The sequence below is a fragment of the Vidua chalybeata genome, chromosome 4, assembly GCF_026979565.1.
Source record: "Vidua chalybeata isolate OUT-0048 chromosome 4, bVidCha1 merged haplotype, whole genome shotgun sequence".
NCBI classification, from domain to species: domain Eukaryota; kingdom Metazoa; phylum Chordata; class Aves; order Passeriformes; family Viduidae; genus Vidua; species Vidua chalybeata.
In genome coordinates, this window is record NC_071533.1 from 118,637 (window position 1) to 146,579 (window position 27,943).

At 39.1% G+C, this 27,943-nt stretch overlaps 2 long non-coding RNA genes across 3 annotated transcripts; one reads left to right on the forward strand and one right to left on the reverse strand.

Moving 5' to 3' along the window:
• Positions 1-14: 14 nt before the first annotated feature.
• On the reverse strand, positions 15-6,153 carry LOC128787354 (uncharacterized). Of its 2 annotated transcripts, XR_008430697.1 has the most exons (5): positions 6,084-6,153; positions 5,380-5,468; positions 4,900-4,949; positions 2,207-2,333; positions 15-1,376 (listed from the first exon to the last, which is right to left on the reverse strand). It is a non-coding gene; the product is annotated as an uncharacterized LOC128787354 (long non-coding RNA). The 2 variants fall into 2 exon arrangements; XR_008430698.1 differs by lacking the exon at positions 2,207-2,333.
• Positions 6,154-6,164: 11 nt separating this feature from the next.
• Positions 6,165-8,306, forward strand: LOC128787353 (uncharacterized). Its single transcript, XR_008430696.1, has 3 exons — positions 6,165-6,591; positions 7,359-7,572; positions 8,191-8,306. It is a non-coding gene; the product is annotated as an uncharacterized LOC128787353 (long non-coding RNA).
• Positions 8,307-27,943: the final 19,637 nt, after the last annotated feature.

Genomic DNA, 27,943 nt, shown 5'->3' on the forward strand with positions numbered 1-27,943 from the left:
CAGAGTCTCAGATATTACAACCCTTAAAATACTTTATTCATGGTGCAATAAGAGAAATAGCAGCTCCAGTTTGGTGTCTGGAATGAGGAATCCCAAACAAAGGAATCCCTGGCTTTTTACACCCTCACAGTCTGAGTACTTGACAGTCTGGAGTCTTCCTCTCCTGCTGTGTCTCCGCTGGTCTCCTGCACTGATTGCATTCCTCAACACTGGGAAGTCACCACGGTGCGTCACATTTTCCAAGCAGCCCTAACAAAGTAGTTTGCCAAACAGATCTGGGAATTCTCTGCCTTACAACGGTCTTATTCTCCCTTGTGATGAGTTGCTTCTTACACACATTCCTAGTGACTCTCACAATGTTGATGCTTAGGCTCTAGACCACCTATGGAGGGTGAGCAATGTTCACCTCCACTAGGGGTTTTTATTGTGTAGAGAAGGCTCAGGAAAAAGAAAAGATGGGCCCACCTTATACTTACCAAGGAAGAAAGGAAAATGCATATCTTCCAAAATATGTTTCAATAAAAATCAAATGCCAAATAAATAAAGATGGAACTTTTTTTGTAAAAAAGGAAATATGGAAGACAACACCACTATGACACCTGAACTGTGTGTCAGAACACATATTCATGACTGTTTTCACCTACCTTGTGAAGACACATCTAGACTGTGCCAAAACAGTGGCAAAAGAGGCAGCACCTCAAATTAATCTTCTAAAATTTTACCTTCTGAAATGCAGTCATTTGGTCAAATTCATCTACTAATTCTAGTGTTTAAGTATGCACTTAGAGTAAGGATGTTCTTGTGTGATACTGTAAATTATGAACATTTATAAATAGCTCCTGTTTCATTACTCTGTGGCTTCCAGTGAGGTGCCAAGGATAAGTCAAATAATGAAATTAATTGTGGATCATAAAAAAAGAAATTATTAGCTTTGTAATAGAAAAAAATTGCCTGTAGTTAGCGCAGGATGCTAAAGCCCATTTTAGCTTCATTAATCAAAGTAGTTATTCAGCATCCATTAATTCAGTAGCCAGAATTCAGCAGTGGCAACTAATCAATAAAAATAAATGACTCGTGCAATACTGTATTTATGGTGCCCCTGCAGCAAGTTAGATCCTACACTGAAAGATCAATAAACTGATCAAAGGCTAAGGCCCTGCACCCAGAAAGCCTCAGTGGCAGGGGATAAGGGGCAGGAAGGTGGATGTTCATTGCTGTGCTCCTGATGGCATTGCAGAGCTCTGGTGAGATGGAGCCCGGCACACGGATTACCTTTCCGGCACAGTCCGATGCTGCGTTACAGCGCCCGGCCAACACCGCCTGTCAGCAAAGGGCTTCCTCTTCCCAAATGCTTCAGCGCTCCCCTCTCTCCTTCACTGAAAGAGAAAACCTCCCCTTTGTAATCAGCAACAGCACAGCTCTGTAAACTTGGACTACTGCCCGACTCATTGCTCTGCTTTCAAAATGAAAGCAGAATTAGAATAATATCAAATTCTTTTTACCAAATTAAAAAAAACCCAAAATCTAATCAAAACTGATCAATGAAAATTCCAGGTCAAATAATGTCATACAGAAATTTCAGTAAAAGCTATAAAAAAATAGCAGTCAGCACCTTGATCAAATGCTAGATTTTGTCTGATACATATAACATAATGTAAGGATAAAATCAGACATTCTAAAAACCTGTATTACTGCAAAACTGCACACAACACTCAGGTTCTCAGAATTTAAAGCAGGAGTGTTTGTACTGAGAGACTTGGGCTGGTTTTATTTAAGGATATATGAGAAATAATTAATGGTTTTAGCCCAAAAATGTATGGCCAGATAATGCAACATCAGAATAAACATTATTTGATGAAAACCACATAATTTAAAAAACCTGCTTTGCTTTCTTATTACTTTTTTCCCCCGCATTTTTTGTTAGACTAAATTTGGCTTGAAAACAGCCAAATCTGGTAATTTACTACTATAACACATGTATTTTACTGTTGTTCATGAAAAGAGAAGGAAAACAATACAGAAAGAAATCTATTGTCTATAAGATGGATATCCTTCACAAGTTGTTATTCAAAATTATTGTTTCAATAATTTCACGCTCAAGAAAACATTCTCTCTAGAGTTTAAACCTGATTATTTAAATAAAATAATTTTCAAACTTTTCTAGCAAAAATATTTCAGCCCTGACTACTGTACAATTTATCTTCACCTGGGCTTTTATTTTCATTTTTCCTTGTTTTGCCTCAAAACCTTGATTTCCAGGTTGATGTGTCAGCAGTGAGGGTGACCTAGTGAGGTAACATTCTTCAGCTTCCTGAGCTGCCTTCCAGTCCACACTATGAAGAGATTTTAAAACTGTCTCACTCCCCTTAATTGCTGATTTAAAGGGATACACAGAGAAAGTGGAACTTCTGATAAAAATATATTCCTGAGTTTTGTATTTCTCAGGTTTTATAGTACCAAAAAAGAACTACCTAAGCACAGTCATTTGGCCTTGGTCAAAATGACTGGGCTAACAAAAAATCCTTAATATCAGTGAAGCAAAAAGAAATAAGCAAACCAAAGATTTCCTGACACTTCAAGGTATTTTTCCTTAGGGTCCTATACCCTCTCTATTGCTGTTAAAATTGGCTCTTCCCTCAAATCACAAATATTTTTCCTTTTCAAAGCAACTGACCTGCCTGAAGATTTCACTGCACACCTGATGCACACACTCAACAGCTTTGCTTTTCTGCACCACTGTGCTGGTTTTTAACTGGGATGCAGTTTGCATGACCGCCGATTTATTCAGTATTTTACAGTCTAAGCTATTTTTTGCAAAAACTAATCTTCAATGGCTATTGTTAGGTAATTAACTGTGATAATGATAAAGGTATTTATGTACATATGAACTTCTCAGGCAGCCTGGTCAGCAAACCTTACTTATTAGTACCAGCTGTGTGTGGATTTGCCATCACTACAGAGTTTAATCAGGATATTTAGGTAGCTGTGATTACAGATTGAGACCAGTTCTCATGGCTGGATTCATTGGTTTTTTTTAAAGAACAAGGATTGACACCTCTGACCTCACCCTCCTTATTTGATGAGCATTGCAATCCGTCTTTAAAAAGACCACTTTTGTTTAAATAAAGATTTCCAATTCATGTCTGGAAATAATGCAATCAAAGGAATAAGAATATAGTCTTTGCTCAAAATTCCAGTATTTTGAGAAGATATAAGAGCTGATGTTGTTTCTAAATGCTGGTACCGAAATTAGGATTGATGAGTAAGTATTAGAAGAAAATAACATGCAATGGCATTTCATTGCATCATTTAAATTCTTAAGCATTTCAATTTTATATTCATTCGGGGTTTTGTATAAATAATTTTCAGATTTCCAGAATGTATTAGCATGAAACTTTGAACTGGCTGGATGGTTATTAATGGATGATATAAATATATTATTCATGATTTTTGGTTGTCATGGTAAATGGCACCGAGTACTTCTGAATGAATATTAAATTAAACATCATCCCATGAATTCAAAAGCAAAATGCATCCCCAGCAATAATTTGTTGAAATATAGAATACTTGAGATGTCATTTCATAATAAATACTCTGTAACAAAATGTTAAAATTGTTAATGTCACACTTTCCTTATCTCTGGAAAATGGCAGGATCACCCAGGCAAAACTGAATTTCAAGTAGCCAACCTTTTCAAGGATGTCAACGCCAGCAGATCTACTCTAGTCCAGAAATAAATTCTCAAAGCTCAGATTACCTAAGCAACACTAAAACCTGCAGTCCAACTGAATGCTGTGTTAAAGAATAATTGCATTTATAACAAAAAGCAGCAGAGAACATGTGTGAGAATACTGCCTCAGAGAAACTCCACTAACTCAGGAACAAGCCATTTTTAAACCTTTTACATTACACACCCTTTAATGAATGGAGAATCACCCTTGCGCTGCCAGTTTTATCCCAGTTTCGTTTTTCTCCTTCAGAGGATGGCCCAATATTCCACAAGCTGCCTCTTTCTGGCTGATTAATCAATCCAACAGTTTGGCAATTACACAATCAAATTAATCAGTCCTTAGACATTGTCTGTGTGATGATGGCCTCGGCGCTCTGGCTGCAGAGAAAGCCTTTCACCCATGTGTGCCCTGCCCTGCTCCAGCAGACTTCGCCGCCTTCCGCAGCTGAAGCCAGCGTGCTATTTGTTACACTCCTGCTTTGTCTTCTCCTCCTCCTTTTGGCACCACCCCCTTCACTTCGCATGTCCACTCTCCTGCCCTTCCACCACATTTATGAGAAGGGAAGTCACAAAGTGTTGCCCAAGCTGTAAAGCTCCTTCTGTACAGGAATAACCAGGATAACCACGGGTCAGTGAAACACGCCAGGAGCAAAACCAGAATGCCACAAATCCTACTCCAGTTGCTGCTAGCTCGCACAGACTGAACACAGCATTTTTCATTGAAGGAACAAATGCAAATGTGTCAAGTGAAAAATCTGCGACATGACTGACTGTTGTGGTTCCTGTGCTCAGGAAATGTATTCAGCAGGCTTACCTGCAATGCCACTGTTCATCTGCACAGGCTAAGCCTTCACACAAAATTATCTCACTAAGACTTCCCAAAAAGCCTTTCCTGAACTTGGGGACTCCAACATGGAATTCATGGACAGGATTTCAAAAGGACATTACATATCTGTTAGTACATAACAAGGTTTTTGGCAGAACTGATAAGCAGAGGTAGACCTACTTTGTAATACATTAATTTTGACCCAAGTTTTTGTTTTCATGAATGAAGAGCAGAGTATTAAACCCAGTCATCAGTATAAAGTTGTTCTAAAGGTTTTTCAGAACCTGAGAGAGTATTACAAATTTCCTAAGATCTTTCCTCTACAATTAGATGAAAATCATACTCTAGATCAGACAATTTCTTCTCTGGAAACTGTTCAAATCCAGCAAGAACCTGTGAAAACATACTGGAGTTATTTAGAATGTTAAGTTAGCAACATGCAAGCAAATTTAAAAAAAAAACAAATCAACCCAAACCTTTTTTCTCCACACTCACTCATAGACCACAGTAAACTTCTTTAAGAGTTTACGAAGATTTGTAAGCCACATATAAGAAACTTCATGGAATCCTCCAGACTTCTAACTATATAGCAGTCATTAAACATGCAGGAGATAGATAATAGATGGCACATTCAAAAATGTATTTGTTAAATTACTTTGGAAAGCAACCATTGCATGAGATAGCATTTGGTGTTGGAGATGCTATGTTAGATTTAAAGCAGATTGTCAGTTTCTGCTTTTCCCTGTTTCTTCAGATTTTTAAAATAACATTCATATTTTACAAATATAACTTGCTTTATAAAAAAACTCCTCAGAATAAACACCTGCACACATTGTATAAATCAATCCTTTTCTTTTGCAAGTTTCATGCCAATGCTGCCGTGATATTTCTCAGTTCCATTTCAGCAATTATCTGTAACAAAGAAATGCATTTACAATTTTTCTAGTGGACTTTGCATAAGCAATGCAAGTCATTGTTATCACTCTCTTCATATTTTCTCAGAACTTATTTAGACTGAGATTCCAGTGATGCCAGCTTGGTTCTAAACCACTTTTTCTGCTGATCTGCCTTCTACCATTTGAGGAACACTTCCAGCGTTTGAGGAACATAGGAAAAGATTCTCCATAAATAATCTAGGAACACTGGAAAGTCTGTTCTGCTTTCTGTGTTAAATGGGGCTTTCTGAGGGTGTTTTATTCTGGTTTGGGGGCTGAGGGAGGCACCCCATGGAAGGGCTGGTTCACTTTGGCAGCCCTGTCAGGAGCCGGCTCCCCTCACAGGGCACTGAGGGGGCTTTTGGGGCCAAAAAAACAAAAACAAAAACAAAACCAAACCAAACAAAAACCAACCAACCAAACAAAACAAACAAACAAAACCAAACCACAAAAAACCGAAAAAACCAACCAAACAAAAAAAAAAAACAAAAAAACACCACCAAAAACAAACACACAGAAAGAAAACGCACAAAAAACGAGGGCTAAAAAAGAACTTGCCAAAGGCAGCTGGGCTTCGCCCGTCCGTCCCCACCTGTCCGCCGTCCCCGAGGCGAGGCTGAGGGCGGGAACGCCGCCCCCTCACGACTTCCCGCCCTTTTTCAGACTTCTGAGGGCGGCGAGACCCTGCCCCTCACAGCTGCTCGCCCGCACAAGTCCTCAAAAGGCTGGGAAGGCGCATGCTGGAGCTTCTTCCCACTCTTTTGAGGATTTCTGCGTGCGGGCAGCTGTGACGGGACGGCGTTCCCGCATTTTGAGAGGCTTCTGAGCCCCTTTCCTCAGGGCTGTGAGGGCGCGGCGTTCTCCCGGCAGGTTGGTGCCCGCTCCTCAGGGCTGCCGAGAGGCGCTGGCGTTCTCCCGGGCGGCTTGGTGGCTCTTTTCTGGCTCTGAACGCGGTGTGGCTGCGAAAAGCTTCCTTCCCTGTCTCAGGAAAGTAAAGTTTTGGCTTTTTAAGTAGAGTAGCGCTCCGAGGGGCTGTTTACGGACGGTCCGTGCCGCCTCCCCTTGCGGCTGTTTTGCTTTTGGCTGTGGCACTGGGTGAGGTACGAGGTTCTTTCCTTCTGCTTGTGGGTTTATATATATATATATTTATATATAATTTTGCATAGGCGTGTATATCTACATACACTGTACGTGTATCTGTCAGTCCCTGAGGCTGGAGAAAAGACCCTGCTGAGCACTTTCAGGCGGGTGAGGGTTAACCCTGCTTGTCGAACTGATGTGTGAGGGATAATTGCTTCCCTTATCTTGTATACTTAATAAACTAACCAGCAGGATGCTAATAAAAGAAATAGCTATTACTAAAACTTTTTTCTCTCATAGAAGAACGCAAGTCCATGATTTTGGGTTTATCAGACCTCAACATTGCTTTGAGGGAGTGGCGTGGGTTTAAAGTAGCTATTAAAATTATTGCTGGGGAATGAAATTTGATTAAAAAAGCAGCAGCCCCATGGCTTTATAGAAGCATTTTGGTAAAATAGTGCTGTTTCAGGTTGTTATTTGAGCTCTGGGCGCTGCTTTATTGAAGACATCTACTTAAAATTTTACAGATACAAAATGGAAAACTGCCTCACCTTTTATTATTTGTTATTCAAACTGCAAATATGGGACATTAGAAGGTACAAGATTTGCTTGCCCCACTGGTAAATGTGTATTATTTCTGTAGCACAGATGGCTCTTACACAGCAGTATAATGTTAGTTTTATCACTTTGGCATTTTGTTTTCTTTGCTATTCCTTCTGGTGGTTAGAATTAGATGGAGACAAGTGTGTGTGTCTGTTTTGATCGAATTATTTGTTTGTTTTGAAAGGGGGCCCAAACAGGTGAATTACTGGTTCTTTCTCCCTGGAACTGACTTAGCAGAGCAATCTTTGCCTGGAAATAAACACTTGTAGTTGCTGGCAGCCTCCCAGGGGAAGGTCTGTGCTAGTCCTTAACCCTCCCGGGGTTCAAGTAGCAGCATCAGCCAAAGAGGTGCCAGAAAGGCCATCTCCAGAATTGTTTCCATTCTACAAAAGCAAATTGTAAGTAGTGGGGGTAAGCATTTTATTTGCTGACATTTATTCACCTGAATAGTAAGAAGTCATGTTAGAAGGAGAGATTAGGAGAGTTGCTCGCAAGTAGAAAGTGTGAGTCGAGAACAAGCATCAAATGGTGTGTAAGGAAATTCCATACGCACAACAAATAATGATCTTGTATTAAATGGTATTAATGGCTTCAAAAAGGAAACTTTCAGATGTTAACACCATAAGTGCCTGTGTAAATGGTTCTTATGGCATCAACCAGAAAAAGTTCAGTGTTAATACTTTTAATACATTGATTTTATAGAACTATGTTCCCTTAGGGGCTTAGGGAAGCTGCAAATATTTGACATGACTTGTGTTTTGTTATGATTAGCTCAAGCTTTTTGTATAAAGCTCAGTGAATATTGCCAGGATATTTGGCTCCTATGATAGATGAGAATCCTTCAGTTTTTCCATATGCCTTTGTCTGTTGCAGCTTTTTTTAACAAACGGGCTTAATTAGTGCTAATAAAAGTGAGACAAACAAAAATGCTCTGTTCTTTGTTAGAAATATTTGGTTTGTTTCAGTGCAAATATGAATCTGTGTGAAAGATAATAATACATATTTTCTCATTTCAGAGTGCCTGATTGCAAAGAGCTCACTTGGCTTTTCAGGAGAATCCTGCTTTTGCCTGTTCAAGGCACCTTTTGCAGCCTCTGCTGGCCTGCAGTTTTCAATAAAAGCCCAGAAAGTAGTGACTTTATCTCATAAGATTCAGAGCAGCTGAGGTTTGACCCCTGTGCTTTACTGAAAGTGTGTCCTGTATTTCCTGGCCTTATTCATGCTGTGATTTTGTGTGTCGATAACAGCAGTGAGCCCCCAGTGTTACTGTAAGGTGTCTCTGGTAGGTGCCAACTTCATCCTTGTCAGGTAAGTGCTTGGAAGGAGAGCCTTGTTTTTGTTTCTTTGTTGCGGAGTTCCAAAGTTAATACAAAGTGAAAGATAAAAATGTTGCTGTGTTCAGCTACTGTTCCTGGTGTTAGTGATACTTCTCTGTCAAGGGGCATTTCTATATGTACTGTACATAGGTGTAATCCCAGAGATATGAGTACACAGTCGAGATCCTTTAAATTCTATGTTCTTTCAGTTTTTCAAACACTTGAGTAGCTCCTACAGCCATGTTTTACTTATCTCTAGGCTGCTTGGAACTTGCTGGAAATGGCAGGCTCCGAGGCTGGAGTTGGGCAGGAAGCACAGCTGAGCCCCAGGTTAGAGGCTTGTTCTCAGCTCATCCAGCGGTTACTGGGTTGGTTATTCCCTTTATGGAGGTGCCAGATTTGGGGGCCCAGACTGGGTATTTAACTCCAGGGTGTGAGTGTGAAACCTTTGTCTGCACTGCCAGATTCCCTTGTACTGGCTGTGTGATGGGATATAGGCGACCTGTGGTCTTTGGTGACACCTGTCTCCTGATTGATTGTGCCTCTCAGAAAGAGAATATGCATTTATAAGAGTTGTTAGTCTTTCTGAGTCTCTACCTTTAATGAATACTGGCTGTTGTATTTACCCATTTATGCCTCACTGTAAATCAATTTAGAATTATTCAGTTACATTAAAGCAAACCCAGACCTCTATGGTTTGTCTGCTACAGAAATGGAGATTGGCAAGTCAGTAATGGAAATCAGCTCATTTTCTTCATGTAATGTGTTTTTAGGAGAACTGCATTACATCATCCTGATTTGTGATGAGTGATATTTAAGTCTGAAGTAGACCATGAGGAGTAGGAAACCCTTCATGTTTACAGTTCTGTTCTGCACTGATATTCATTAAAGCTGAATACTCATTGCAGCTCCTCCCTGAAAAGGATGCAAGTATGTTGCCAGTTTAGCACAATTTTTCAGCTGAAGTTTTAGGTAGCAGGATGATAATATCTGTGCATGCAGCATGAACCTGATGCTGTGTTGCAGACCTTGTTCTGGCAACATCAAAGAAGAGTGAATTTCTACCTGGTTTAATTCTCCCGAGTTCAAGGAGAGAAAACTGAAAAAGTTAAGCGTTCAGGCAGTGTTTCTTTCTTATTTATAAACCAGTAGATAATCCCTTTCAGGTTAGTACTTGAAAAAAAGATTGCTTTAGTGGATATGTTCTCTACTGAATAAATACAAAAAAATTTACCTGTTTGCCAAGAAAATAAGTTATGTGACAGAATTGAAATCAGTTCCTTCTACTTATCTTCTGGCTGATGGATGTCTGACAGGACCTATATTCTCTTTTGCCCACGACTAAAGCACAGAATGAAATATTTTCTTGTCTTTCATGACAAATATTTATTCTTGAGTTCTTGTTATTTTATTACCTGTTCTGAGCTGTGCTGGCTTTGCTGCCTTTTCCCTGGAGCAGTCATCTTTGCACAGCTCAGCTGAGCTGCTTTGGCTGAGCCAGGCAGGAAGGAGAAGGAAGCAGAGACTCCTAACCTTGTTCTCATCCAACTGTGATGGGGAGTGTCCTTGCTGTCCCACTCAGGTCACTGTGTTCGGGGGAAAGGATGGGTACAGATCCTAAAACAACATTGACACCTTTCAATCAAATTCCAAATGGGCTCTCCTGAGAGACAGCAAGTGTCCAAGGTCTAAATTCATGTAAATGTGGCAGTCTGTATTATCTCTTTTATTCACCTAGGAATAGGAAAGAGTTGCGTAAAATAAAAGCATAAAAAAGAATAACTGGTTCATCTATTCCGGTCTACACTGTGGGGCTAGCTGGTAGCACTGTAATTATCTCATGCATAAAAATCTTGCTTTCAGGTAATGGCACACTCTTTCAGCCCTGGTGTAATGCATGAGACTATCAGGATTAAATTATGGGATTAGGTTAAATGTGAAATGCAAACTTCTAAAGGGATTGGGTCGCTCTACACAGGGCAATTATTTTATTAATCTGAAAGTATAGTAAATATTTAACTTCTACAGTACAAATGAGTCTGCATAATTGCTTACTGCTGTTGGGTGTTTTTCTTCAACAAAGCCAAAAATTCTAGAATGCCTAAATAATAAAGCTTTTTCATGGATAAAAGGAAGGTTGGAATAAAGTTTGGCATGGTCTTAGTTGTGTTTTGAACTCAGGGTCTAAAATGTTTTGTTTCTTTTAGGAATAATTGGCAAATTTTCAATTTACTTCAAGGACAGTATTATTTGTACGTTCTTTGCTTGATTCTTTCCCTAATTTTATCATTTAAAAAAAGGCCAGATTTTTTTTTTCAGTTTTGTACTGATCCTTTTCTCTTAGAACTGCTGGTTTTTATGAAGTCTATGTATCTTTACCTTAGGTTCACAGATGTGCTGGGGTTTAATTACACAAATATGTATGCTTTCTCTTTAACTTGATTGCTATTAGTAATGTGAATATTTAGGAACTAATTGTAAGTGTAATAGATAGCAGGGTTTTTCTCATGGAGTTCCTCTTAGGAAGGAATAATGCAGTGAATAACAGGGGTACAACCAACAGCTTTATCTTGGGCACCATAATTTCTACTTGACTTGGGTTTGCCTGTTGTACTTTCATGTTATTTAATAGAGATAACTATTGCGGTGCTCAGTGTGTTACATGCCTTGAATGACAAGAGCCATAGTGTATAATTTAGTACTTAGGGGCAGCTTTTGGGTTGTACAAGTGCCATGAGGGAAAGCAAATCTGCTGTAGGAATAAGGAACACAGAGGCTGACATTACAACAGATGACGTGCCTGTTCCCATTTTCAGCAAGCAAAGATATTTCTGTTCAAATGACTGAATTTTCTAATTAGGGAGACCTAAGTCTTCTGTTTTCTAACTAAATGCACCACAGCTATGACTGTAACACTGGAAAGAGAAAAGCAACCAGCAGTAGACTAAGATGTGGGTCATGAATCCACTGGGTTAAGAAGAGCTGAGTCAATTTATTCTTTTCCTTGGAGCAATGTGAAATAAGCAGGGAGCTGCTTAATAGAAATCCTGCATAGCACACTGTAGAAAAGAGCCATTATTAATCTGTGTAATGAAACAAGTCAGATTCTGTTGAACAAGTTAGTATTTCTGCTGAAATTGAACATTCATCTACAACTGTTTCTAGTTATTCTGCAGATCAGAGAATGGTAAAATGCCAGTAAAAATTGAGTGATCTGCAATGAACAAGAATCATTACAATATGGTACCTTCTTCATTTCCCTGGATTTGCAGGGCTGTTTGTGCCATTATTTCCCTGAATACATTTCCTCTGTGCTGTTCTTCCCAGGCACAGATGTCTGAAGCTGTGGTTTGTTGAGGAGTTGACCAACTTTACTGTGCCCAGGCTGTAGTAAGGAGACACAGTTACTGAGGTGTCTGTAACTTTGTGCAAGTGCCTCAGAAGACTTAGTTTGTACCAAATAGAAGAAAGTCTTTTTTGCTCCAGGAGAGGTGTCCTCCTTTAAAAGGACGGATATGCTCATTTACAATGAAGAGGGGGCTCCAGGCTGGGGATGAAGGCTGGATACTTTGGGCCTTTCATGAAAAACTCATATCTGAGAGTAGAATTCTTCTGAATTGAAATCTGTCTTAATTGCAGCTCAGTGACCCCATTCTTGAGTAATACAGTCCTTTCCTGATATAAATATGATATTGCTTTTTCGGTGCTCTCTATGTTGCTGTGCCACTGAAAGAAGCTGAGGGTCCCCAGATAGCACAGACTGGGTAAAGGAGCTTCTGTGTGATCTGCCAGTCCCTTTAGATCTTGTAGGAAGAATGTGACATGTTTAAATTATACTGCTGCTCTGGGGATCTTTGGCTTCCAGCATCTGCTTCAGCAGCTTGGAGTAGTTTAATGCTACCCACCCCTGCCTAAATCAAAGTTGTGTGCCTACATATTGGCAATACTAATTATGAGACATTTCTTGCTATGGTAAATGAGACTGGATATAACACTCTCTGAATGCAGTCTGCGCAAGAACCATTTAAAATAAATTGTTCTTTCTAACACAAATGAAAATTGTACAAAAAATGGATAGATTGCATAATATTTTGGTAAGTTACTGGCTCCTGTGAATAATTTTGACTCAATACTAACAAGTGAATGTTGGAGGACATGATGAACTTCTACTAGGGTCCTGGTAGATTTCACAAGAAAGAATCTTATAGTTAAAAATATAAAGTCTGTAGTAAAATTAGCTTGTCCTCTGGCAATCTCCACTACAATTAGGCATCTTTAATAATGCAGTGTTGAAAAAGTTTGCATAAGAAATCCAGAGCATTAATATTTTACTGTCACTAATATGCTTTGATTTCAGTTCACATTTTTTGACTTGAGCAAGGGAAAAGTGGTTTCTAACACTGTTTTTTCCATATGAGTAGGTAAATATTAATCACTTTCTCAGGAAACCCCCAGGGGAACTTGCACATGAGTAAAGCTTATTTTCAGGCTTCTTTCTTATTCAGGTTTGTGCTGCTTAACATCATGTGAGCCTTTTCGTTTCAATTCAGTATGTGAAATCTTGTTCTGCCAAAGCCCAAAGCACAAATTCCCTAGTTATATTTGGAATGAAATTCTGGCCCTATTAATAATCAAAGATTTGACAAATGCCGATGTGCTGAATGTGATCTGAGCACAGCAGCTCATTCCATGTAAGTAATTCCTAATAGCTCATCGAGTCCTTTTCAGAGGCTGGATGCCACCTGGCCTCAGGAAACCTTCACCTGTATAACTTTATCAAAGCAGTGACGTGAACTTTGGGGATGACTCACAGTGGCTGATGGAATTTGACACAGTAAAGGAATCTGTCAAATAAAAATCAAAGCAGAAGTGAGTGGTTTGGTGTTCCAGAGTACAGCTAAGGCAGGAAGATTTGTGTGCTCTGCTGCTGGATGTACCTAAGCTGGAACCTGGCTATGGAAAGCATCAGCAGAAACCAGAATCTTTGTGAAACTGTAGAAACAGTAATGCGTGTGAGTCCCACAAAACCCTTACTTAAAAACAGACACAAAACTTGTTTGAGGTCAGCAGGTGTGAGTCAGTGGCAGAAATAGTCAGGTAGTATTGCTGTTTTACATGATGAATTTATTCCTCACAGGTACTTCAAGTGTTTCATTTCTTGCTGTGTATTTTGCATTCAGATGACTTGTAAATAGTGTTGGCTCTGTAATTACCTACTCTGATCACCAATAAAAACAGTAGTCTTAGGTCCTGTAGTAATTTCAGTGAAGCTATGATTTCATAGGTATTTAACTGTAAATAGAGTTAATAAGGCATTGTTTGTGGAATTCTACTGCACATAAAGAAGGCTATTTCACTGAAAGATAAAAACGCTATTGCTTTGATTTCTCATTGAAATGAGAATCCCTTTTCACTGCACTGCTAAGTACAACTTAGAGTAATTTACTCTCAAAAAAAATCTTTATCTCCCCTCCTTAGTTTTTTTTAGGCTGACCTTCTGTAGAAATAAGTCATATTCAGAGATTTTTGTGACAGTGTAAAGCTATTCTAGCAAGTATTTGATTAAGCTAATGTAGTAATAATCTGTCCAATGTTTTTGCCTTAACAGTATTGTCTGGTTAACCTTTTACTGACTGTGTTTCCTTGATGGAAAAAAATCTTAATATGTTTACATTACTAAAAATGCTTCTTCAGTAAAAATGTGCCACATTAACTGTCTTAAAATGGTATTGCAGAGGGTAATTACTCTAAAGATTTATTTACTCAAAATATTCTAAATTACCTAATTCATTAATTCCCCCCTTTTTAGTGGTCTTGTCAGCATTTAAGACCCACATGGCTAATAAGATGTCAACAAAATGGAATTAGTACCAAGTGAAAAGCAATTTTCATCCTTATGCTTGTAATGAGCCTGATACAGAGCAAATACAGCTGTAATTGCAGTGTTCCTCAACTATGCACCATAAAGTTATGGCTTGGGCTTTCCATCACTATGACTACCTTGGAGAAGGGTTTTGAGGTACTGAATTCCTTTTTCTCTGACTCAATTTAATGGGTAAATCAGCTCCCTATAGGACACCTGTTGGTTTTATTGGTAATTACTGAATAGTTTTCTGAAGTACATAATTGAAATATTAGTTTTTATTACTCTGTTCCTGGTTAATTTTCTGTAGAGTCCTCTATTACTGCATTAATGGCAATTCTATGTTTTTATTTTCTAATTATAAAAATATTTCTTTCTGTTAAGAAAATCTCAACATTAGACACCTTTTTGAGCTTTTATTGAAAAGGAAAATCTGTTTCTCTTTGTGAAACTGTCTTTAGCGATTTTGTAATTCTGGGGGCTGAAGGAATGTCGAAAGCTTAACGGCATGAGATGTTTTTGAACATCATCAATTACTGAATGGTATATTGAAATGACTGGATCGATGCAATGACAGTGGAACTTAGTGCTTGAAATCCTTTTCTCTGTGACTTTGTCACAGCCTGTCCAACAGAGCTGGGTGTGCTCCTGGTGACTTGGTGAGCTCATTGACACGTGGGAGGTTCTCAGTAATTTCTGGTCCACCTGTAAACAAACCCATTTGCTACCAGGAAACTGTAGCCATGGACAAAGAAAAGCAGAGCTCACAGGTAACACCCTGCTGATGTCATTGGTGCATCTGGTGCTTTTTGAGGTAGTGCCAGTGAGTATTTCTAAGCAGACTAAGGCAGAGTCAACTGAACACTTGGAGGAGAACACCCCACTTAGCAAAAAAAAAAAAAAAATAAAGTATTATCTCAAGGAAGATAATTACAAAGTGATACACTTACTTGTAGGAGGATGTCTTAATGATGAAAACTTGCTCTTATGGAACATTGAGCATACCAAAGTTCTCTTTCTATTTTCCCTACTCACTGTATCCATAGCAAGTCTTTTAACAAAAAGAGAATATTGTGGCTTTCAGATCATATTGTAGAGCCGGTGCAGGTTATTTGCCAAAATTTTGAAAATTACATAAATGGACTCTGAGCTGATAAAAAGAGTTGTGCAGCAATTTGGGTGCTAGTTTGCAAGCACCACTGTTGTGTGTCAGGAATTCAGGTCAGCAGAGGCAGGGGGAAGATGAGTGTGTGGAGGCCTCAACATCCAGCTCTTGGTGAAATATGGCAAGGTAAGAAGATGGTTCTGATTTTTTTTTTAATCTCATTTACAGTCACCTGCTGCTCTTCATACTCATGTGTATTATACTTCTGAGTACCTTAAATAAACAGCCCAAGGTTTGCTGAGTCTTTGAGCAACAATAACTACTACTGTTTGGTTTCTAAATGCAATTAATAATCTCTCCAGAGCGTACTGTTAAATCTATCATTTTCTAGCTACTAGGAGTACTATTTTGATGTGAGTGCCATTGTGAATGTGAGCAAAGCTCTGTTTTCTTCTTGCCACTGTTTTTAGTTCCTGTAGCTGTGCCAGAGTTGACTTCTCATGTGATTGCTTCCCTGAAATGGCTTGTGTTATCCCCTGTTTCTGTTTTGGATGTCCAGATTAGCCTCAATATTTTATTCAGATTGTACAAGTTGAACTGTGTTGTTTCAGCTGAAGAGCTGTCACATGAAGTAACATTCTGCACCTCGTTGGTTGTTACCAGTAAGAAGCTGCTGCAATGAGAGCATTAGGAGGAATTGCAGCTATTTAAGAAAATGCCTATCTGCCTTCAGATAAGGGCCAAATAGAATTGGGTTCAGAAGTACTGTATTGAAGAATTGCATTATCAGAGTCAGTTTGGCAGGTCTTTCCTGAGTCTGCATACTGTTCTACCCAAATTTTCTCCCTCTGTGCTGCTTGCATCAAAATCTGCTTCACTAAGTGCAGCACCACTTTTTTAAAGTGCTTAACAGAAATTAATAGAAGACTAATTGCAGTATGACTACAGAACAAATGATGTTTTGCACCCATCTTTTGAAGTTAATATTAAAAAAAACCCAGTGTGTGTATTTTCAAACTTCAAAGCCACCTAACATGCAAAACTACTCCTGGTATCCTGATAGAAACTCACTCAGACAGCTGAATGGCAGCTGAACAGAATCCAGCTGGACAATTTTCACTTTGAAAGTAGCCTAAAATCCTATCAGCATGTCACAAGGATTGTAGCATCATGTGCAGAAAGGTGATTTTTTTTTAAATTAAGGTAGATGTTTAAAAAGTCTTTTCACACAAACTGGTAAGTCAGGCTTGCCAAGCAGTCCTGAGATGCTCAATCTCCAACTTAGAGGAATATAGGTGCCCAGTCTGTGGTAATTGGGAGTGGGGCTGGAGCCTCATCCCCAATGGGCTACAGCTGTGCCAAGCAGGTGAGCAGCATTGAAGGTAACGAGGCAGGGAGTGCCCAGGTGTGCACTGACCAATCACCAAAGGGAGCAGAGGGCACCCAGGTGCAGTGCATGAACAGGAGGCTGTAAAAGGTTGGGCTGAGGAACAGGAGGAGCAGATGCTTGCAGCCTTCTGAGGTGGCCTGGTGGTTCTCTGTATGGGCAGATGCCTGAAGCTTTCTGATGAGGTGTGGTGGTACTCTGCTTGGGTGAGTGCTTAAAGCCTTCTGAAATTGTGTGGGGATACTCTGTGTGTTGTGGCTGTCTTGACTGCCATATATGCTGACACAGGGGAAAAGTATCCAAAGGAGGACACCTGCTCTTCAAAGAACAAAAAATGCTGATAGTATAGCTGAAAACAGAGTGCTGTACTCTTTTCCAGTGTTCTGTCTTTGTTTAAACACATTTAAGATCACAGCACCCCAAGGTAAGAACTTAATTCCAAGTCCGTTAAAGGAGTTTTTAATTACCCTTGAGGTAGGAAAAATGCAGGAACTGGGAATTCACTGAATGCCATGAGTTTCTTTGGAGAATGTGTAGGAATATTTTGAATTCAGCTTTAGAAGCTCACCAGAAGATCTTTCTCTTAAGGAATGTTATTTTTTGTCCCATTTCATAGCGTGTTAAATATTGTTGTGTTGGCTAGAGATGGGTAAAAAATGGGAGAAAGAAAAGAATTACAGCTTTGCAGATGAAAAACCAAATATGCTTGTCCTCCTTCCAGAGAGTTTTGAAGTTGGTGAATGATAAATAATTTGAACAGTAGAGTTAATGCTCATCCTGGAGTCTCAATCCAACAGGATAATCATAATCATTGCGTTCTTTTGGAAATAATTAAGAGGACAATAACTTCAGATTCAGGATGGTGTGTTGAGCCACTCAGACATAGCTTTAACCTCTTAGGTTTCTCATAAGGCATACCTCCAGAGTGTGTTACACACTTGTGGATTTTGAATCATCTATGTAAATTGAAGGTCTGCTTTTATTTTTTTCAAAGCATTAGCTGTGCAGTTATTAATAAAATAATGAAAAAGCACAGTACTGCTCAAAAGCTGTTTTCTGTGGAGTTCATACCACTTTTTCAGTGTTGGTTTCTTCTGGCTTAAAACTGCCTCTGATTTTACTGGGTAATCAACATTTTTTCATGGGTTAGCTCATGTTTGGAACAGAAAAGGTTTCTTGCTTTTCCTGATGGTTTTCCTGTTTAGATTTAAGATGATAATTAGTAATACTGACTGCTTAATGCTTTAGCATGTTCACAGCAGCCTATGGAGAGGCATAGCCTTTTTCAGAGCCAGATGGTTGTCTATCTTGCATCTGTAGTAGACAAGAAACTGGCTCCTTGTGGAAATATTCTTTGCAATTTTTGGATGCATTTCCATACCAGTAGTTCTAATAATACTGAGTGTTTGGGGTGGTGTGTTTAGTTTTTTTTTTTTTTTCTCTTGGGGATAATAAAGGGATGATTTGGTTTTTGTTTCCTTTTGACATAAAACGACTTTTTTTACTTGGTTTCCTGTAGAAATTTAATTTGTGAGAGCCTACCAGCAATCAGTTTCTGTCACTCTGTGCTGAGTTTATTTGAACTTAGTGGCTAATTACAACCAAATTTGGAACAGAAAATTCTGGAAGTTGTGGCATGGGAGAGTGTAAGGCACAACTTTTTTCATCTGAAGGAAAGCAGACATTGGCTGGCAAGTCCAAGCCTCGGTCCTTGGAGATCAGACCTGGGCTGCAGAGGCCCTGAGCATTCTCAGCTTGGTATTATTTCTGAGGGCTGGCATTGGACTAAATGCCTTGTAGAGGTCCTTTCACAGCTGATTTATTCTGTGACCCTTTGATGAATAAACCTGTGTGCTACATTTCTCATGCTTACTGACATGAAAGTCACTGGTGTCGAATGAAAGGAAAAAGACTTGGATGTTTATGCATTCATTCTGGTAAGATCTCTCTGCATATGTCCTAGGAGCAAATCACACAGTAAATCTGGCACTAGAACTCAGAATCAGGTAAGAAATGAAGTGAAAAGTTGTTTTAATATAAACTTTCACTGGAGCAGGATCCAAAATGTTGCAGTGTTTTTTATGCACTAGGTTTCTTTGTCCAGAGTTTTTGCCGGGGTAGCATCTGTCCAACCTCTCCTTATTTTACTCTGGACCATGAATTGTTTGTCCTCCCACAGCTGTCATAAAAATGGCATAAAGTTGGCCCAGACTCTGTCATCTGTCCTGGCAGGTTTCAGGGCAATTTAATACTCTTCTCACATCTGATCTTGGTTGTGTTTCTACTGCTGTGCGATCCAATACTACGTGGGCTATACAACCACTCTGATTGTACCTAGCTGCCTTCCTTGAATGGCTTGAGTCGGAACTCTTCACCTTCCTGATGTAGAGTCCAAAGAATGTAACAAGAAGAGTCCATGAAAATGAACTGGAGTCAATAACATGCCATGATTAATCCTTGAGTGTTGCCCATAAAAGTGAAGTATTTGGGCCAAGATTGCTTCTTTTGACTTAGAGAAAAAATTGTTTTTCATTTACAGAGACTAGTAAGCACTGTCTGCCTTCTCTGAAAGGAGACATCTTCATTATCAGGGGTGGCATTTAGCTGACACGAGAAGACAATCTCCATGAATGCTGAGTTCAGTAGATGACTCCTAGGAAGGAAAGGGACATGTAGAAATATATTTTAGAGTTAGGGGAAGTCAGCTTACTAGTCTGAACAGACTCAGCTTCAGTTAAGTGTGTGCAAATAAATGATGGTGTTTCACCATTGTGTTAAATGACAGGTGCCTGTAACTATACCTTGAGATGATTCCAGTAACTGAATGGGGTGGGTGTATCTTGGCATTTTTATTTACTTGATTGAGCTATTTGAGTTTTGGCTGTGACTATTTTAGTTGTGTGAATCATTAACTTGTTAATGATTCACACAACTAAAATAGTCCTTCAGAGATAAGTTGTTAAAATATTGGACAAGAAATTTTATTAATTTTTAGGGAGGGAACTTAGTTAATAAATAGTATTTGAGCAAGTACTTTGGTTAGGAAGGGTATCAGCATATTGTTTTGCTTACAGAGCTCAAAAAATCTACTGATTTGTGATTTTGCTTTGCTTGGGAATAGGAAGGACTAAGGGTAGGCCTTAGTATGTTGCATGTGTTTCTCAGTCTGATAGTCTAATTTAATGATAATTAGTTATTTAATCTAAAGGCTGCATGTGCATCAAAACACTTAGAGATTGACAGTAAATCCTCAGGATCACATTCATTAGTTTTTTGAGATATTACTTGAGTGATGCCAAGGTTGTGATAGGAATAATCTCAGGATAATGAAGTTTTTGCTAGAGTGAGGTCAGAATAGGCTGCAGGTCCTCACTGAGGGCTCTGCTTCTCTACCACAGAGTCAAAGAGAAAGGCTAGACATGTTACCAAGAGTCTGCTCTTGGCTCAGGAGCAGGCTTACTCTAAGGATGACAGGGGCAAGAGCCCAGTGTTTTGGTTCCTAGTTGTTATCTGGGTGTTTTCCTCTAAAAAATTTATTACTGATGGACACTGCTGAAAGATGAAAGCTGGATGTGTTGCTTTGGTAATACCTCTGCAGATCTCTCCTCCATTCCATTTGCTTTGTTTTGCCCTGTGTTGCAGATTTCTAGTTGTCTCTTCCATGTAGGTTTGAAAGTATTGATACTCAGATGTTGACTCCACACATAGCATTCAAACCAAAGCATATTGGTGTCAAACTGCTGAATATTATTCAGAGAAGCTGCCTGGTAAGGGTGACAGTATTTGCTCATCAGTGGTGTATGAGCATTGCTCTTACCTGCTTGATTTAAAAACCCTCAACCCTTCATGCAGTTTTTTTGCACTTGCAAGTAAACTGAGTAGTAGAACCAAGCAGTTCCCCTTCTGTAAGCTTCTGGTGCCTTTAAGTGCACAAAGCTGCTTGCTCCTTCACTTTAAGACTCTATTTTCTTGCCTACAGTGGCTGTGAGCTGTGGACCACTAATGGTCACAGAGAGTAGAAGCAAACCAAAAGGGTGCTGTACAAGGCTGAAGTGTATTTTACCAGAAAAGTCCCCATCTTGCTGAACAGAAACTGGCGCCTGTGCTCTCTCTCTCCCAGCATTACAAGTCTCAGCTGGGGAAGGCAGAGAGGGAGATCAAGCCAGGTGTTTATGTTCTCTAGCCAAGTGCTGTAAGAACTTTGGAAAATGTGGCTATGTCTCTTGAGGATTGAACAGAAAGCAAGGCAGTCAGTGTTTGTGTACAAGAAAACAAGTATCACTTAGTCCATGCAGCAGAGAGACCTTATGAATTGCTGGGATTCCCAAATTCCCAAGAGGAAAGATTTGTTTCTTAATATGAGAAATTTTCCTTTAAACCATGTCCACTTCTCTTTTCCTTAGTCTTCCTCAGACATGGTTTTGTAACTTGTGTCTGGTCCATAGCATTAACTCAGAGGTGATGGTCTCCTGTTAGTGTGTGTCCCCATAATACAGAGAAAAGCTGACATCTTGTGAATAGCACTTAGCTGCTGTTACTGGACCACCCTGATAAATATCAGCAAGGGCAGAGTACTGCTGTTTGAATGTATGCTGTAAAGCAGTTGTTATAATGAGTACTAATTAGCCTCTCTGTTGACAGAGTTGTAAAGAAGCCAAGTAAGGTTTTTTTTCCTGTTTTAGTGGTGTCCTTTGCTGTGATAAAGCCATGTTGATATCTTTGCACTTATTAATTTTATTCTCCAGGACTTTCAGCCAGGGATCTTTCACCAATTCACAAAGTACTGAAAGATTTTCTACAAGTAACTATCAAAGAAAGAATGAGTGATTTACCATATTAGACAGACAAGAGCTCTGTGTGATCAGACACCTTGTGTGGCAGGAGGAGTACATCCACTCTGTAAGAAATCCATTTGGGTGTTCCCTTCAGCACCAGGAACTTGTTCATGGCAGAATAAGAGTGGTTGAATATAACTGGACTCAATATAAAACCTTATTTTGGATCATAATCATACAAAACTTGGAAAAAAGACACTTGGGAACTTTAGTGTTAGGTATAATTCCAATTCACTAACATAAAATATGTATTTTAGCTTTGATGGCACAAAAACTGCAGCTGATTACTGTCTAGTATATTACATGAAGGCTTGAATAGTTGTCTTTATTACTTGGTAATATTTGCATCCTTGAATCCAGAAGGTTTTAGGTAGCTGAAGGAGCCAAATGCAGCTTAAACTGCTGGTGTTGTTTGACTTGACTCTAAAACTGCAGAACAGGAAATATTTGGGCAAATGGAACCTGGTTTTGTTTAGCGTTTGTGTCTTTTCTTCTGTAAACTACCCTCCTTTTCAGACAGTAGACTGCTGAACTTTCCAGTATGTGTGCAATTTTAAAACATCTTTTTTCAGTGACAAATGGTTCTCTCTAGGATTTGTTTCCTGCATGTACCCATTAGCGTTTCTATAAAAATTCATTGATGTGTTTTCCTTGGTACTGCATGGAAGTCTACATCTTTCACTAAAATCAAGTGCAATACTTGAGGGGACTGGGAAAGGTTAAGAAAACCCATAAATGGTGTTAGTTTGAAGATACTTGAAGGCTGTCAACAAATCAGTACAATCAGTGGAGCAATCACGCTCACTCTCAAGGAAGTGCCTTTTTCAACTGTTCTACTTGCCTGTATTCCTGCCAAACTGTGTTGGAACAAGTAATTGTTATGCTGAGCCAAGTTGTAGCTCTTAACACAGATTTCCTCTTAACATTGCTTCACATTATGTGGAAGACCTGGTAAGAGCTTGAAGCCAATGTGAAAGGGAAAAGACTGGGATTTGTCAGGGACTGGTGGAAATAATTTTTCAAAGGTTGTATCAAGTGTAAGAATACCAGATGGATTTCAACAGTTTTGAAATTTCAGTCTAATTCAGACTGACTGTTTCCTGAGTTGGTGTGTTGGGTGTGTTTTGCCTCTTTCTAATCTCAGTTTAAATGGCAGTGAAAATTTCTGCTGTTCGTGACTACAGTCAGTGTGGTTTTGGTTATTCATGCAACTGCAATTACAGAGCTTGTGTGTGGTTTTAGATTTTGGGAATTGACACCCATGTGTACAACTGCAGTCACACCAGTGATGCAGTTAATAAATATTTCCACAGTAGTCCCTGTGACATTAAGCCATTGCCATATCAAGGCAATAAGTACTTTTTTGGTAGTTTACCATTTTGGAGCCAAATTGATTGCTTTCCCCAAAAAAATAATTTCCCTTGTGTTTTCTAGCTTCTACCAGTTTAAGATGAGCTTGTTTGGTTTCTTAAATGAAAATTTAATAATTTTTCCATACTTGCTCTTGGTTAAAGGCAAAAAACAGGCCTAGCTGTATAGAAATTGGATATATATGGAAAAAGATTAAATATTTAAGTATTCAAGTTTCTTGTAGAAACTGAATGGAGTTTTTTGTTTAGTTGACTGATTAGCTGGTTTTGCCACTTGAGAAAAAAAAGGAGAGGTAGTTTTGTTTGCTTTTTCATGTAATTACAGTGTATTATATATTCTGAATTATTTCCAGCATTTTTGCAGGTTATTGGTTTCAGTAGCAGTGGATGTAGTAGCAGAGTGGCATTCTCAAGGTATCAAGGTAGTTCCTTTTGTGATTAATGAGAGAAAAGGGACATTTCCATTTATTCCCATTTTGCTGACATGTTACGTGGAAGAAAAGCACAGGGAGAGGGCTTTTGCACCTTGTCACCCAGCTTATATTGAGTAATTTATTAATATAAGCCTTGTTTATTTGAAAGCTGATGTCTGCTGCCATCCATTCAATAAGCACCTCTGGCTGACTGGAAGGGAGGAAGTGTGTTTTGGATCTTTTTCCTTTCTGGTAGACAGGGAAAGAAATGTGGGGCTGGATTATTGTTTCTTAGCTAGATCTGTGGTGGTGAGCTCTGACCAACTGCTGAATGCCTTGAGTTAGGAGGAGGGAAGGATTTATTCCCTTTCCTTTGTTTGTGTAATTGGAAGCGCAGGTGATATTTACTGTTCTCTGCAGCAAGAAGACTTGGTCTCCCAACAGATCTACAGCCCCATGGCAATCAGCATATTTATCTGAAATTATGATTGCCATGTCTTCAGTTATGCTGAAGCAGGAATTGGTTATTATGCAACACAAGTGACATGGCTGATGAAGTTGGCATCCAAGCCAATTTTAGATATTTATGGTGTTTCAGCACAGTGGGAGACTTTGTTTTTTAAGTTTAATGCTTTTTGTATTGTTTTATGTTTGATTGCTTTTTGTATGATTGTCAGTTGTTTTTCTGAACAGTAGTCAAACCTATTCTGAAGTTGTGTTTATTTTTGGACTAGTGTACCTTTTGCCCATTGTGTAGCACACAGTGAGTGCTTCACAGGAAATTCAACATCAGGAGCTGCAGAAACTGAAGAGAAGATGTGGGGTTCCTTTTGTAGTCAAGGCACCTGTACTGAGATTGCCTTTCTTCAGTTTATACAGACTGAGCTTGGTTGTGAAACACAATGGAATGAGGCAGTTAGTGGGTGATGAGCTGTTCTGCTGCCATGCCTACACTAAAAAGACAACTTCTGTTACACAGTTCAAGATAATACTGGAGGTTTTCTGAGCAATTACTGGATTCACACATTCATTGCTTATGAATGGCATGTGCCTCAGAAAAATCCATAGAGATCTAATAAAATGGTGAAAAAATAATTTATGCATACCACGTAATATGAATTATTGTGCAGCACAACCATTCAGTTTTCAACAAAATAACTAAAAGAATAGCTCCTATTTAAAACACATAGTTCTAGGAAAACAGATGGTGCTTTTGAATGTTCTCTCTCACTGAAAGCAGATTTTAATAATTAGCTCAAAAATTTAAGCTAATATTGTGTTATGCAAAAGAAAAAGAAAATCACATTAGCAGTGTGCATTTCATTATAAAAATGCACTCTAAGCAGTTCATGCTCCTAAATGTAAAATTGGAAGTGGCCTATATTATGAAGTTCTTCACAGCTCTAGACAAAGTAAAAGGATTAATATTTATGCCAAGGCTTAATCCCGTGAAAAGTTATATCTTGATTGATATCACCTTTACACTACAGTTGAAAGAACATCCACAGTAGATATTAAGAACTGTTTCATGGTGGTTTAAATCATAAACTTGAAGGTGTAATTGTTAGCAAAATTTCTGCTGTGTCTCTGCCCAGGACTGTGCTACAGCTGAACATATGGTGGCACTTAAATTACTTATTTGGCTATTTCCATCAACAGCACCAACAAAGCACTTAAGTGATTGCTGAAATAATATTTAGGATTAAAAATCAGGAACTGTGACAGGAGTGTTGGAACTGGATGGTCTTAAAGTTCCCTCCCAACACAAAGCATTTTAAGGTTCTGTGGTTAAAGTCTGTGGATATGCAAGAGCAGTTAGACCAGTTATGCCAGGAGTTCATCGATACCTTTCCATAAATGGAGATCCCCAGCCTATCAACTCATCTGGCTTTCAGTAAGCCAGGCAGTAATCTTGTGTAGTATTTTATTTTGTAGCGGCCAAAAGTGGTAAATCATCAATGAGGCTTACTGCCAGGGCTGGGGCGTGAAATGGAAGATAATGACTTGTATGTGAAGACAGAGGTTTTCAAATTTAAAGACAATATTCCCACAGGCAAAAAAAAATTGAAGACAGTAAAAATCTTTTTTCTGTCTATTGTTTTTCTTCCTTTTAAATTCAAACACCACCCTTGCCTTCAACAGGAAAAAGTAATTAATTTGGTCAATATCACAGCGCATATTCTAAGGGTACTCTTTGAAAACCAGCTCTGTGATAGTTTAGAACTGGCATGTAGTTACAGAAAGATAGTTTCCTGAATCCAGTGCATTGTTTGCTTATGCACTGAGCACTAGTGGATTGAGTGCATGCTGATTTTCGGGGAAAAGACAAGTCAGAACTGTTCCGAGTTGCCCATCTTTGATGTTCTTGCAGGGAGGAACTGAAATCCCATCGCAATTCTGTGGGCATCCAGACCCCTTTGAAATCTCAGTTGACAGACACATCCCTGGGGAGATGTCAGAAAAAGTTGTTGATATCCTGAATGGGATGTAGGAAAATGTGTCAGAGCTGGCTAGAGGTCTGGGAGTCACCAGTGAATAGGCTGTGTTGTGATGAGGGCAATGAATGAGCTGGCTGAAAACCTATGCAGGGGAGAGGAAGGGAATACAAATGGCCTTGAAAGCAGCGCCTCGGAGGTGACAGAGCTGTTCCTGAGCCAAGCAGGGCACGGAAAGCAGGCACCGTGTTGTGCCAGTGCAGGTGTAATGCTTCTCCTGGCACAGGAGGTAGCCTGGGTACCCCTGCACTCAGGTGTTCTGTCAGGTGCTATTCTGCATGGTAGAACAGGCAGAAATACCCACCCTGCCCAAGTGGCTCTGTGCCCTCACAGAAATGGCAGGTGCTCTGATAGCTGCCTCAGTGGTTCCCTGCTCTTAGCCCAAGTGCTAGCCAGGCACCTGAGTCCTCAAGGACAAAATGAATGTGGTGCAGAGCCACTGCTTAGTTTGATGAGAGGGCATGTGTGTGGCTACTGATTTGTATGGATAGTTGAGTACTCAAAAGTGTGTAAGGAGGCATAATGGGTTTGTTTTCTAAGTTGTGTCCGAAAGTGTTAATCCTAAGATGCACTAAACTGATTCCTTGGAAGTAAAGGGTATTGTGATCAAATGGAGCAGCCTTTGGACAATATCCAAGTGTATACAAATATTCAGACAATGTAAATTCTTTTCAGGTTTTATTAAGGAAATCGGAAAGAAGGAAGATTAAGATGAGTTCTTGTTTCCTAAGGTATTCATGCTTGCTTTGTCTCTCTCTACTTGGTTATGTGCGTTACTACTCCAGCTGTGCAATAAAAACAGTCCTCATGTTTTTCTGATGAGTTCTGGCTTACAGTGCATTGTTTTACACAATTTTACAATGTTGCACATGTTCCTTTACTTCCAGCTAAATGGAACTGGAAGTGTTACACAATGCTGTCACCTGATGGTAAGAAAAGATGGTATTGGAGGCTCAGAACTTAGAAGGGTTTTTTTCTTTTATTTTTAGCTGGTTTTAATGGCACATCTGACTTTGTGTTAGGATTTAATATTTTTTGTTATGTTTTAGTAAAATGGAGCATGAAAAATCATTGTTTCCCCAATATTCAGGTAGTAGCTTTACTGTTTTAAGACTGGTGTTGAGATCCCTCAGTTGAGAAATAGAACTTCCATCCTATACAGGGCCTTAGCTGTGGGTTTAGGGGTAATTGCCTTATACAGGACCAAGAGATATTTAAATAAAAGATTAGGTATACATTCTGCAGTTTTTAACTGAGCAATTCAGTTCAATCTGCTTCTGTTAGTTATGGTAAACATAAGAGATGTCACTTTATCCACTTTATTTGTACACTGTTTTTTTTTTTCCAATATGATCTCCTAAAGAGAGACTTTTATGATTATTGGTGAAAACCCACAAACTATTAAACTAGAAAAACAGAGGGCACTTGAGCTGTGTGAGACATTTTTAATAATAAGAAAAAAATCAATCTGTAACTTCACAGGAAGGCACCAAAGCTGCATATACTCATCTGAAAAGTAGAAATGGTAATGTTTGTTTGAAGGAAATGAAATAATTCCTTCCCTCTTTCACTATACTACATTTTTATGAGGAGTTGAGAAGTCAAGTTGCTTAGCTATGTTAGGAAGGAAATAATGCATCTTTGACAGTTTTGTTTAGCTCTTGCTTCTTGTTGTCATTATTGACTTAAACACCTCAGCTGCTTTGTAGTTTTACCTCTTGTGAACTTGTGGAACAACTTATTTGCTGTTCAGAAGTTCAGATGAGGAAAGAAATAACATGTCCTAAATAATCCCTTAATGAATCAGTGAGAATCTATGCAGATAGCTTTTGTTCAATGCAATGGATTGATTTCTCTATTTGAGACATGTAAGGCAGATCTTTGACAGATACAAGCTTAAGATCTGGTGCACTTAGGCTACTGCTGCTGAATTTGATCACAGTGATTCCAAGAGCCTTCAAGGTGGTGACCAAACTAGAAAAGGC